Source organism: Polypterus senegalus, chromosome 1 (assembly GCF_016835505.1).
Source record: "Polypterus senegalus isolate Bchr_013 chromosome 1, ASM1683550v1, whole genome shotgun sequence".
Lineage (NCBI taxonomy): Eukaryota > Metazoa > Chordata > Cladistia > Polypteriformes > Polypteridae > Polypterus > Polypterus senegalus.
The window spans coordinates 37,200,195-37,213,814 of record NC_053154.1 but is presented as its reverse complement, the minus strand read 5'-3'; the positions used below and the strand labels follow the sequence as shown (position 1 = coordinate 37,213,814).

Sequence of the window (13,620 nt, the reverse complement as noted above, 5' to 3'; positions counted from 1 at the left end):
AAATGTGATAAATAAATCAATCCTCTCTTAAGTGTCACCTATTCCTAAAACAAACTGAGAAACATTCTACAGTATATAACTTCAACTATAGATTAGTTTACTCTTTCATATTTAGATTTTAGAGTCACTTTAGCTTGTCTATATATACATATATTTTTTCTCATTTACATGTCAAACAGCTGCTCCCGTGAGCAAACTGATCCTCAGTATTTAATCCAAGCTAATGAAACAACAGTGTGGTGATCTAAACAAACCTCTAAACAAAAAAGTCTCTTTGATTAAATAAATAAAACATTGAAAACACTCAACTTTCAAAATAGTTAACCCAATGCTGGATGGATGGATGGATGTCAGAATGAGCCTGAAATTTATACCCTGTGTATATTTTCTAGCTTGTTTAAAAAAAAAAAGAAGAAAGTACTATACTTATTTTGCCACACTTACAATAAGCAGACAAACTAAAATAAATATTTTCTGTCAAAAAAAGATTTATAATTGTACTTGTGAACTTTTTATAATTTCAGTTTTTTAATATGTTAATGTATGTGAAATTTAGTTTATATTGTGACTTTATATTATGAATAAGTTATCATATTTACCTTAAGTAAACATATAGCAGTATGGTTGTGACACTACAAAAATTCAATTTTTTTGATTTTTCATCCAACTCCACCCAGTATAAACGTCAAACTCCACCAAAGGCTGCTGCATGCACTACAAAAAGAGGTGGGAATTTCAGCTTGTGTTTGGAGCCCCACCTGAGTATGAGCCCTGCACATCACTGCTTCATTAGCTGTGATACACAACAATGCTATCTGCAAAAAACTAAATATGTGAAGTTTCAAGCTGATCCTAGTGACAATTTGATTTTGATGTCCTAAATGAATAATTATTACTATAACTTAATTTGTAGTTAGTGTTGAATTGCTGGTTATTACTTATTTAAGTTAGCATTTGGTTAGGTCTGTGTGTTAAAAGACAGCAATAATAAAGTTGACTCTTATTTACTTTTACATTTATTTGTTTATTCATTTGTTTGTTTTCGGTGAGTACATTTACTTTAGTAATATTTTTTTACACCTTGACAGTACTTTTACTTGAATACTGGTCTCAGCGACCTTCCTCACCTCTGTTACTCAAAGTAATAAATGAACAAATCAGTGAGTCAATTGAGTCACTTTTCACTTTGATGAACATGAAAGGCCATCACTAATGTCAGACAGGTAAAGCTCAACAAGTGGTGTGTTTCCCCTGTTGAGGCCTCTCTTTACTGTACTGGTCTCTGGTTCTTTATCCTCCTAGTAATACTGGGGTTGTTTAGTTGGTCATAATGTTTGGGAAATACAAAAGCTCAGAGTGCAAAAGCTCCACAAATTCAGAATGAGGACCCCTGGACATAACCAGACAGTTTTTGCCAGATTCTTCCTTTGAAATGGGGTTCATTTCCTTTAGATGTTACCATTTAAGAGACTGAGGCATGGTGAACACAGTATCTTAATAATGTCTACTCAAGTATGTGTCCTGCAGACATCAAACTCAGCACTTGGAAAAGCCTCAATGGCACATATCCTTAGGTTTGAGACCTATGGAAGACAATAATGATATATGATGCCAGTAGTGTGAAGGAAGTCACATGAGCAGAATGAGAAGGTTCTAGAGGATGTGTCTTGGACCTTCTGTAGTGGGAGCTCTAAATATTATCATAAAACAATATTGCCCAGAAGCATAAAAATATTAATGAACAAAAGTTTATAGTATGGTGGACCAAAAATGCAAGAAAACACCACAGACATGGTGCCAGCCCATCACAGGCACCACTCATACAGACACAGTAACAGAGGGACCAAACTGAAATTGTAAATTAACCTAAAATGCATGACTTTGTGGGTGTGGGAGGAAAGCCCATGTGTGCAAAATCAACATGGATGATAAACAGACACAGAGTTCAAAACCAGGAATCTGAATCCGTGAAACAGCAGAGCTACCAATTACACTTGTGTAGGCCTGTGATGGACTGGCACTCTCTTCAAGGATGATACTTGCCTTGGCCACAATGCTGCCCGGTGAGCTTTGTTCTGCATGATCCTTAATCAGACTATGCAGGTGTGAGAATTTTATGATGTATGTTTGTGTGTTTGTGTGTCTGCTCTGTGACTGTGACTGTCATTGCATTTTGCATTGTTTCCTGCTGTGTGCTCGGTCTTCTAAACATTTGATTGAGCCTCCTAAAAATGGGGAAAGTACATTAAAAAATAATGGATTATTTTTCAGTGTCACTGTTTTTCTTTTTTTGTTTAGTTTGGCTCAAATATATTTGAACAATTTTGCCCAACAAGCAGACTTTCCTTTCTGTGGAATACCGCATGCCTGAGGATCTTAGCCCCTGAAGTCAGCTGCCATAGCTCTTTGGTTTGGCTGGAGTAAGAAGAGTTTTTGATTTTGCTTTCTCGCTGTGCTGAAGAGGATTGAGATGTCTTAAAATGCAGGTAGATGCAGCTTACGCTTTGTTCCCTTAAAGTAGTATTACCCATGCATTCACTGCAGGGTGCTGCATATCTGGCATCTATCAGCAGTGTCAGGCCTAAGACAGGAACCAGTTGTGAACAGGGCACAAGTCTGTCGCAGAGCTCCCTTGTGAATGTAGATAAACTCAAACTGGATCAAATTAGAGTGGTCAATCAACCTAATTAGGACATTTATTTAGAAAGTAAGAAAAGGCACAGTTATCACTAAAAAGTAAACTGAACCCCAGGAGAACATGCAGACTCCACTAAGCAAGTATCAGAACCAGGAACTGAACCCAAGGCCTTGGAGCTGTAAGATATTTGGCACTAGCATATGAGCCAACAGTTCAAGGTCATTATTTTGACCTTATTGTATGGAACATTACTTTGTAGTCCATAATAAATTCTTATAATACTTAATAAAATAATATATTATTTTCATGACATGACTTTTTTCCAGGTCCTGGGTGGACTGTAAGCTCTCCCCTGTCACATACAGTACCTGATTCTTAAAGATTCTCACTTTTCCACCACAAATATCTCAACTTTGGACACAAAACAAATAAACAAAAGTCAACTGTGTTTATTTAATAGTGTCAGCAAAAGACATCTGTTAAACTTTCAAAAACACTTGAAGTTTTGTTATTTTCATGCAAAATGCAGAAACAATGACTAATCTACTGTATAACAATCATAAGTGTACAGTGATGGAGTTCTGTTTAGAGAATAATCTCAAGCACCATTACATAATTTCATAGTGCAGGTCAGAGTTGTTTGTTTCATCCTTAGGCTGCAGGATCTCAAGCTCTTCTCCCATAACTCCAGGTTCAAACAGTGGATACAGTTTCCCAATGACACCTCCATTGAAGGTGTAGATGTGCCAGCGGTCCTCCACACTGTAAAATGAGAGGCGCCCCTCATCACAATCCAGGTACATGCCCACCTTCTGGGGTATCGCTCTCAGTCGCAGTGTGGTCTCGGGGGTCAGTCAGTGCAGTCAGCTCACCACTATACAGCCTCACAATCCAGTATCCTGACTGAGGTTTTAGACTCACTCGTCCTTTCCTCTGTGCAGACTCGCTGACGACACCCAAATACCAGTCACTCATCTCCTTCACATCCACCTGCCAGTAGTGCCGTCCTGAGGTGAAACTCTCCCTCCCCAGGACAAAGGGCCAGGTGTCAAACCTGAGTGGAGTGTCAGAGACGTTCTGATCTTTATGTTGATTTTGTACACAACGACCATCTGCAGACACGACAAGGCGGGGGTGTGCAGTGTCAGGGTCCAGAGTCACACGAGCTGAAGAGAGATGGGAGTGGAAGGGTCAGTATCAACTAACGGACAATCACAAGGTGATGAATGCTAAGATTTTCTGGGCAGATGGAAACTTTTGAAAGAAATCTTGCCCCATGGTCAAGGAGACTTAAGTTATTCTTTTAATAAGGTTTATTCAGAATTGTAATGGTTTTGAAAAACACATTTGATAAACATTGTTCATCCTGCGCTCATTCAACATATGACAGCCACAATAAAAGTGTACTGAATAACAAATGGAAAGAGTTAACACACAAGAAATACACACGAAGATTAATACAGTGTACCAAATACCAAAAACGTAGATCTCAAGTTTGCTCATATGGGTTTTTCAGCATTGATAAGCATTTGCATTTTTTACATTTATAACTTAAAACAGAAGTACTCACCTGCTGCTTTACACATTCGCTTCCATTCTGAAAACATAGAAGACTATGGGTTAGATGATAAAATGACATATGGCCTAAAATTAAAGCTCTCCCAGTTATGTTTAATTTTATGACTTTCAGTCAGAAAGTCTGAATTTTGGAATACAGAGAACTGGAGAGGGTAAAAGCACAAATGAAAAGTAAATTCAGCCATGAGTCTTACCCAAGAACTGTGTTTTCTCCACCTCACCCTGAGATTACATATACTGTAAGTTTTTAAAAAAAAAAGAAGTGATGGACACTCATGTTTCGCTGATTTCATATCATAGTTTCCTGCCAAGGGTTTTCATTTCATCATTGATAAAGTTACAGGTGAAGACACCCGGCCTTTTCATTAACATGGCACGAACATGAGAGCAAAATTAAAACAGCTAAGCCTGTCCATGTTGGCTTTTCCAAGGCAGTGACCTGTCCAGTTGACAATGCTTGCCAATCCAGTATGCTGATTGTCCCATAAAGTGCCATCCACTGATGTTGTTCTCTCTTTACTTGTGTCCAAACTCAAGCTCAACCAGAGACAGCAACTGACACTCCCTTTGGTCATCCTATTCAATTTCATTATCTTTATGACGTTTGTACTAAGTTGCAACATATTTTCTGAGTAATCAGTACCACTAGTGCTTTCTTTGGGGTACACAAACTGAACACTGCCTGTGGCATGATGAAATGGCAGAAACAGTTCATTTGCCATTTTTAGTACAAAAGTAAACACACAGCCTTTACTAGACAATTATTTTAAACCAATTATTTTAAACTGTTGCTTCATCGAGGTGTCTCAGTGCTTATCGACACTGCCTAACATCTGCAAAGTCCTTGGCTGAAATCACTGTCTGTGTGGGTTTTCTTTTGGGTACTTTATTTTTTTTCCCCAACATCCAAAAGGCTTGCGTACTGCATCTGTCTACCTAATTGACAACTCTACATTAGCCCAGTGTGTGCGTGTGTGGGTGGAAGTAGGACCTGTAATGGACTGATACCCAACCAAGGATTCGTTCTTTCCCTAGGATAGCACAAATATAACCAATGATCAGTATGTCTCAGTGATTTATGCTTTAAATAGTTATGTAGACATATATCTGATATTTTACAGTATTTAGGGTATATTTATACTTTGATTTAGCTCACATTAAAATTTAAAGGTCTCAGCCTTTACTAAGGTATATCAGCTGCAGAAAAGATAATTTTGAAATCTAAACATACAAACAAACCAAAAAATGTACAAAATAATATACATGATGAGCATAGAAATGTGCACAGTTTACCTAAAATGGCTGTTTTGTTGGGAAGTGAGAAGAACTTGGAGTGGTCAAGACGCCAAATAAAGCAGGGGGTTTTCTTTCATGGGTGTAAATCTAAGCTCACAGAAAATTCTGCAAATCTTGAATGAGTCATGAAGCTCTGTCTATCTGATGTTTAAATTTCTTTAGTGGTATTGTATTTTTTAAAGTGACTTACTCCACTGTTCATGATGTCAGAGACAAATTAAACAATTTTAGATTAAAAGGTTCAATTTTGGAAAAATAAGCAGTTAGGAACAGAACATCACTGGCATGTTTTCACACGTAATCTGCAGTTAGTTTGACTAACTCACTTGCTGGAAAAACAGCGTTTGGCTAAGCCAGTACTTTGCAAACATTTCCTATGGCGACTTCTACCCCCGTCGAAACCATCCATTTTCCACTGCTTATCCAAAGTTGGGTCACAGGGGCAACAGTCTTAGCAGTGAAGGCCATACGTCCTTTCCCCCTGCCACACTTGCCAACTCATACTGTGGGATCTCAAGACGTTCCCAGGCCAACTTGGAGATATAATCCTCCCAGCGAGCCCTCGGTCTTCCAAGGGGTCTCATCCCAGCTAGCAGCCTGTAAAACCTCTACAGGGAGGTGTCCAGGAGGCATCTGTATCAGATGCCCAAACCACCTCATTTGGCTCTGCATTGGTCAGTGGCTCTACTCCAAGCCTCTCCTGGATGTCTACAGTTCTCACCTGATCTCTAAGGAAGAGCCCAGCCACCCCTGGGAGAAAGCTCATTTCAGCCGTGTGTATCCACGATCTCATTCTTTCAGACATTACCCAAAGCTCATGAACATAGGTGAAGGTATGGGGATTTCTACCCCAGAGTGTTTCAAATTACTGCACCACTCCTCCCCACATAACAAGCCGGGTTTTTACATAAGTAAGTAGATTTTAGAAGAGGAGCAGAGAAAACACTTCTTTTTATTTAAAGATGCTCTATAATTAATAAAGTAATTGGATTTTGGGTCTAACGTGGCTAGCTGAAGTTAATTTGCATTTCTTCATCCTGGCTTTCCTTTTAATTATAACGGCTTTAAAGCTGCAATTTTAAAGAGCTTTTTCAGTGTCAGCAATGCTTATATGGCAATCTCAGCCAACATGCTGTTAACACCGCAATCTGCATTAAACGAAAAAATAGGCAAAAACAAGTTTAGTTTAGACCTGTATGGTATTCATTGAGTGTCAGCTCCTGTCTGAAGCACAACATTGACATCCTGGTCTACAAAGTATCAAGACAGGCAGAATCCTGCACAGATAGTGTGTTGTTCACTGGCTGCATTTCCTTTTTGTATTACAATTGACTAGTCTGAGTAATGACAATTGTTTTTTTGTATGAACTGTTTCCCATTTTGCTAACAATAAGAAATATAAACAAAGCACATATGCTACAAATGTACAGTATACGGTGCCCAGAATATTTAAACTATGTTTGAAAATATTTGAAGAGATATTTATTTTTAATACGAGTATACACAGATATGTTGCTTCCAAATTAAATTCAAATTTGAAATTGAAAATTTAAATCAAATTAAAACAGTACCTTCACAAAACACTTCAAGCCGCATTCTTTGTTAACCTTTTGGTCCTTTGGCTCTTAACAAATGAGTCTAGTAAGACTTCTCTAGTATTTATACATGTTTTCTTGCTTGCTTGTTTATCTTAATTTTTGTTTGTGTAAATAGCTTGGTTATTATTTTTGTACTTGGCAGAAAGCACAAAACAATTCTACTCCACACTGGGGTCACTATAGAGTTGCTAATCGACATAACCTGGGCATCTTGTGTCTGACTACACACAGACAACTGTGCCTGGGATTTAAATCCAGCACACTGGATCCATTAAGCAGTACTGCTAACCACTACTCTACACATGAGTTATTTCACTTACTTAACAATAAACTGAAATTATCTCAGAAGGTAGAATTAATAAGTAGGATGGAAATAATCATAACAGAAACTATAAAATAGAAGATAATGAATTATCAAAATATACTTTAATTATACTTTGATAAATATACTTTAATTTCATTTTCACATATAAATTAAAGTGCTTTTGTTAAAATTAAATAGGAAATGCAATTTCATAAAGGCAATATGCAAAACTGCACTGAAGAAATTGACTGAAATTAAAACAAAATACAAAAATAATAAAATTAGTAACAAAAGGATAACTTACAGACATCCCTGAATTAAAAGAAAATGAACAACATTTTCCTATCAGGCATTTAAACATACTGTATGGGGTCAACAGTTAAAGGTCAAAAATAGCTATAGTAGTTGATTATCTATATGCATTTATGCAGCATCAATTTACTGTATGCAGCTGTCCACCAATGGTCTCCATCCAACCTAACAAACCTTGAAAGGATCTGCGGAGAAGATACCATATGCTCTTTATCCACCTGAATGTAGGCATGTTTGGGTCCAGTCAGTATTTTGATAAAACACCAACCAGGAAAAGCTTTGTTGCTGCTGGAAAAGGTGTTGGTGAGGCCAGCAGGGGCACTGACTCTATGGTCTGAGTATGGATCCCAATGCCTGATGCAGTGTCAGGAACACTGTGCTAAAAAATGGTGCTGCCCTTCAGATAAGACATAAAATCAAGGTCCTGACACTCTGTTGTAATAAGAGATCCCTGGGCATCCTTTGTCAAGAGTTAAGCGTATCCTGATGTCCTAGCTAAACTGCCTACCATGGCCTAGCCATTCTGGCCCCATACTCATCCCCTGTCCCTAATTGGTAACTATCTTGCACCCCTTAACCACCTAACAGCTAGAGAAGGCTGCTGGGGTTTTGCCTGATCAGGAAGTTCTTTCTGGAGGTAAAAATATTGCACCTGAAGAACTCCTGCTTACTTGGGAGGAGTGAAGAAAAGAAGGAAGAGAAAAGCATTGTGTTTATTTATAGAGACATAATCTTGTATGCAGGTATTTCTTAAAATAAAAGGTCTCTTGAACCTAGGCCTTGTGTATTTGTAGTTGTGTCAAGGGTTTGGGGCTTTGAGATGCCCCTACAGATCACATTTTATAGGCAGTTGCCTGCTAATATTAAAGAAATGCAAAGTGAAAATTTACACACAACACATACAACTTTAACCCACTTCGTATTAACCCAAAGTGTCTTTCCTGCTCCAAATTCTAATTTGTTTTGACAACATATGGAGTGATAACCCTAAGTAATGCTAGGGACAGTATTTTGCTGCCATCTTGTGGATTAAATAACATCATACTGGAAAAAATCATGAATTTTTCTACATGTTCTGCCCCTCTATGGTCCATCCATCCATTATCCATCCATCCATTTTCTAACCCGCTATATCCTAACTACAGGGTCACGGGGTCTGCTGGAGCCAATCCCAGCCAACACAGGACGCAAGTCAGGAAACAAACCCCAGGCAGGGCGCCCGCCCACTGCAGGGCACGCACACACAAAGCACACACCAAGCACACGCTAGGGGCAATTTAGGAGTCGCCAGTGCCCCTAACCTGCATGTCTTTGGACTATGGAAAGAAACCCACACAGACACGTGGAGAACATGCAAACTCCACGCAGGGAGGACCCGGAAGCGAACCCGGTCTCCTAAATCTGAGGCAGCAGCGCTACCCACTGCACCATCATGCCGCCCCATCTATGGTAACTCATCAATAATCATAAGTGAGGCAGAGCCTTCAACAAACAATTTCTTAAATGAAGTGATAGTGATGATAATGTGATTGGTCATCAGACATTGACACAGATGGTGACACAACATAAAGCACTATACAGCCAAACCAACATGGTTCACCTTGGTAAAATGACAAAATGATTGAGATCAAGTAGAAAGACAAGAAAGATGTTCGCCCCATTAGCACTATTCACAAGGCTGCAACTGTCAATGTTTGAGTCAAGAGAAATGTGGACATCACTAAGCCTTGCATTGCGATAGTCTAAAATAAAACAAGGAGTGTGTTGTTTATGTGCATCAGGCACTGATATTCTATCCTTTCCTTGGGTTGCAAGGTTCTCAGATTCTTAAATTTCAATACTGGGTTCAAAAACAGCCAAAATGAAAACTTTCTCAAGAAACACATCAGTAAACATCAATTTGAGAAACAAACGCCTTGCAGGTCCTCACTTCTTTAAATACACATCAAATATCAGTTTTATATGTAAGGGTAGAAAGAACGTAAAAGTTTAGATGTTGTTGCACATTTTAACCTTTTCTTTTTGCTGTTTATGATTTCTGAAGCACTTTGAGCTATACTGTACATCTATATGAATATAGAAATGAATGTTTCACAACTCTGGCAAAACCTGAGAAACAAATGTTTTATCAACTGCTCTAAAATGACTGACTAAAGTATACTGAGCTACCCTTGTAATGCACATATAGATGCCCCTTTGCAGTCAGCGTCTATTCCTGCTTTATTCTCAAGCTTAGTTCAGCAAAGTGAAATGTAGTCCTAACCCATTAACAGCTGTGTTTGGGGTTCTTCCAGATGGGTTTAAAGTGGAGAAGGACAAACAAACTGTGATTGCATTCTCTACACTTTTGGCACGCAGACTTATTCTGCTAAACTGGAAGAATCCAAACTCTCCTCTTTAAGTCAGTGGGAAACCAATGTTTTATACTATTTGAAATTGGAAACAATCTAATTCTCAGTTAGAGGATCTGTGCAGAACTTTTTCAAAACCTGGCAGGATCTAATCAAAATATTTTAGAATAAGCTCTTAAAGCACCAAGGAAGTAATTCTCTCCGCATTTCTTTCTCTTCTCCATTCACCTCTATTGCCCTATTAAACTAATCAATTTAGGTATGTTTACAAGCTTTAAGTTTTACTCCGTTGGCCATGCTCTCTTTCTCAGGGGTGGGGGATGATTTGTTTTCAATCCTATTTTTTGTAAAAATTGATCTATTTGTCTGGAATGATTACAATAAAATAAATAAAATGAAAAAAAGAAATATAGTACTTGTTCTCTTTCAACTTATATTTGCTGTTAACATGTTCATTTTAATACCATGGGATTTACTTGAAGCCAAACTGCACAGTGCGTATTTTAAAATAATCACTGTCAATGTGACATTGTAGTTGTTAAGAGTCTGACCTAAACCACACAAGGTACAAAGTGGTGCAGAGAATAAAGAACAAACACGACATTTGTTTCCATAAGTCATCCATGTAGCTTGGTATGCACGTAAACGTTAATAAAAACACAAATGTTTATAACATCTGACACCAGCTGTGCAACACATTCAAAAGAGAAAAGAGAAAACTCCTCCAGAGAGGTCCCTTCACTCTGTGACAGAGGGCTTCATTGATGCTTGGCACCCAGTGACGAAGATAGGAAGATGATGAAAAGAGGTTGTCTGATGCAGAGTTTCTGATTCGGAGGAGTATTATTACTTAGTGGGAAGGGAAAATAAGTAAGGAGTAACATGGCAGGGGTAAAGAGTATTATAAATGGTGAAGGTGTGCTAGAATACACAATGAAATATTAAATGCTTTCAACTTGCTTGTCACTGAAGTTGATAATAACCTCCCAAGATGATCTGAGACTACTAAAGAGATGCTCAGCAATTTGTTAACTTGTCCTATGCCTGTCTGTCACAAATGGTATTTATGCACATTTTGGCGGTTTATGAAACACAGCAGTGCAAAATATGATAACTAAATATCTCAAAAAATAATGATTTGAAGAAGGAAGCATTAATATTTGAGTGGAGATCAAGCTATTGAATCAGAGACAAACACCAAAGATGGTAGTTTAGTATGAATTGAGTCCATCATCATGCAGACAATATTTTTAACAATTATAATACTGTGAAAAAATACACTGCTTTTATGCAAAGACATTCAAAGTTTAATGGATTTTAAGACTGCAGGGAATGCCTGTTTCTGTAAAATGTGCAAACACAAATATAAACTGGTGTACAAAGCCTGTTAAATAACATGACCCATGGAACTTGGAGATAACCCCCACTGCCCCATCAGACACCATATATAGTAGGCCTAAACATTTTCTTATCCTTGATCTCTGTCGTTAGATTTTTGATCTTTTTCCCAGTTTCTTAAATTAATTTGGACTTTTTTAAGATCTAATGTCAATGTCAATATGATTTCTGCCTAATGCTATCAGTGCTGGTGGATTAGGAAGTTTCATTTATGAGTAAATTAATAAATGAATGGAAAAGTTATTTATTAAAAAATTAAATACATTTTTGGCCATCTGGAATGTGACTCTGCTTTAAGAGCTCAGTTTAGTATTAAATCAATTTTTAAAGTTTGAATGATTTTAATACAGTACAATCCTCTTAACTGGCCACCTCGGGACTGGACCCATGGCGGTTGCCGTTTTGCCGGTTAATCCGACACATACCTATTTTCACGTAGAAAATATTTCTAAGGTATGTACTGTACCTCTTCGACGCTCCCAAAGAAACCATATCCACAAGGCTTCATCCACGATTTCGCACACGGGTTATTTTTCTCGTACAACAACTGGACAGTGTCCACAGCTCACGTCAAATAGGCCACTTTTTAAATAAATAATCGCCGCACTCGTGGCTTAGAGAGAGGAGTGGTATGTGTGGCCGGGGAATTCGTGATGCTGAAAAGCGGTCGCTCCAGCTGAGCGATCACGGAGCTGGAGTGACCGGTATTGAAGACGACTGGCCGTCGAAAGGCAGCGGCAGTCGTGGAGGCTTTGGGCTGGTTTAGCCCCTGCGTGGCGCCCTGGCTGCTGGGGAAGGAACCCAAGTCTTGGTCAGATGGGGTCCGACGTAGCCAAGGATCAGGGGCTACCGGACCAGTGTGGAAGGCAGCTGCACCTGTTGCGGCCGATGGGAGAAGCAGGGCAGCGCCAGGTAGAAAGAAGAAGGCACTGTGCTTTGGAGTTTAAGGGACCGCTTCCAGCCATTGTTTTAACCTCTTTGCATTGTTTATTATTCACTCCTTTTAATGGATTATTTATTTAAAAAGACTTTTGATACACTGCACTTTATTTAATTTGAACACTGTTTTGTTGTTTGCTGGTTTTAAAATACCTCTCACTTTCCAGGAAAGAAGAAAGTGCATACATATAATATAAAGAAGAACGCAGGATTAAAAAACATACAGTATATATTTTATTTTAACAGGCTGGTTAATCCGTCTGCGGTTAATGCGAGGACAGTTAAGAGGGATTGTACTGTGTTAAATATTGATAGACAGAACACGTTTTACATGAACACACAGCACAGAATTGGTCGTAAGTACGAAGGTCCCTTCTTGAAGTGGTTTGACTACGACACTGACGTCAACAAGAGCAAGTGTGTAATTGATGATGTAGCAGACTAGTTTCTGGAATTCAAGTAAGGCAAACAAATTTTGAAGGTCTATAAGGAGCTTGTGGATTGTGACATGCTCACAAAACATAAGCATACAGAAGAAGATTTAACTAACATAAGTTTAATTAAGGCAGTGCAACACATTTATCCCTCTTTGTCCAACATTTCAAGTCCAACTCAATGCAGCAGCCTTACCTAATTAAAGCTACTCCTTCTATGTCCAGTTTAGGCTGTTTGTATAAAATTCTTATGTCAGTGTCCTTAGCTTATTTTTCCCTCTGTTTGTTGACTCTAATGCACTGACACAGTGTGATGTCAATACACTTGAACTATGGGCTGTCAGGGCACCACAACCTTTGCAATGATGTCTAATTATGAGTGTGAGATCCTCCAATAAGATTCATATTTCTATTGCTGCAAAACATCACCTTTATACTGATCACTAGGCTTAAAACATTAGGTATAGTCAGTTGTTATTCATACAGACTTTAACCTTTTTCAAGTCATCCATCAAAACAGTCTTAAAACACTGTTCCGTATCTCAGTTTTACTGCACTTCAAGAAAATCATCTTAGTAGTTATGCTCAGTGGTACCAAGATGATGGACATGCCTACTATCTAGTAACACATACTTCTATAACTACTAAATATTTAGAAAAACAAGTAACTATCTAAATTGTCAAACATACTGTGACCTCCCCGGATGTGCTACAATTTGTGTATCAAAGTCTGAGGATGAGGCCAACTTTCTGATGCTAAACATATGCAATG

General features: G+C 38.3%; 1 long non-coding RNA gene across 1 annotated transcript in view; it reads right to left on the bottom strand.

Annotated features, from left to right (window-relative positions):
* Positions 1-4,222: 4,222 nt before the first annotated feature.
* Positions 4,223-13,620, bottom strand: part of LOC120524666 — a 39,425-nt gene continuing 30,027 nt past the window's right edge. The window contains exon 4 of the long non-coding RNA XR_005632817.1: positions 4,223-4,235. This is a non-coding gene — a long non-coding RNA (uncharacterized LOC120524666). The remainder of the gene's footprint in view (positions 4,236-13,620) is intronic.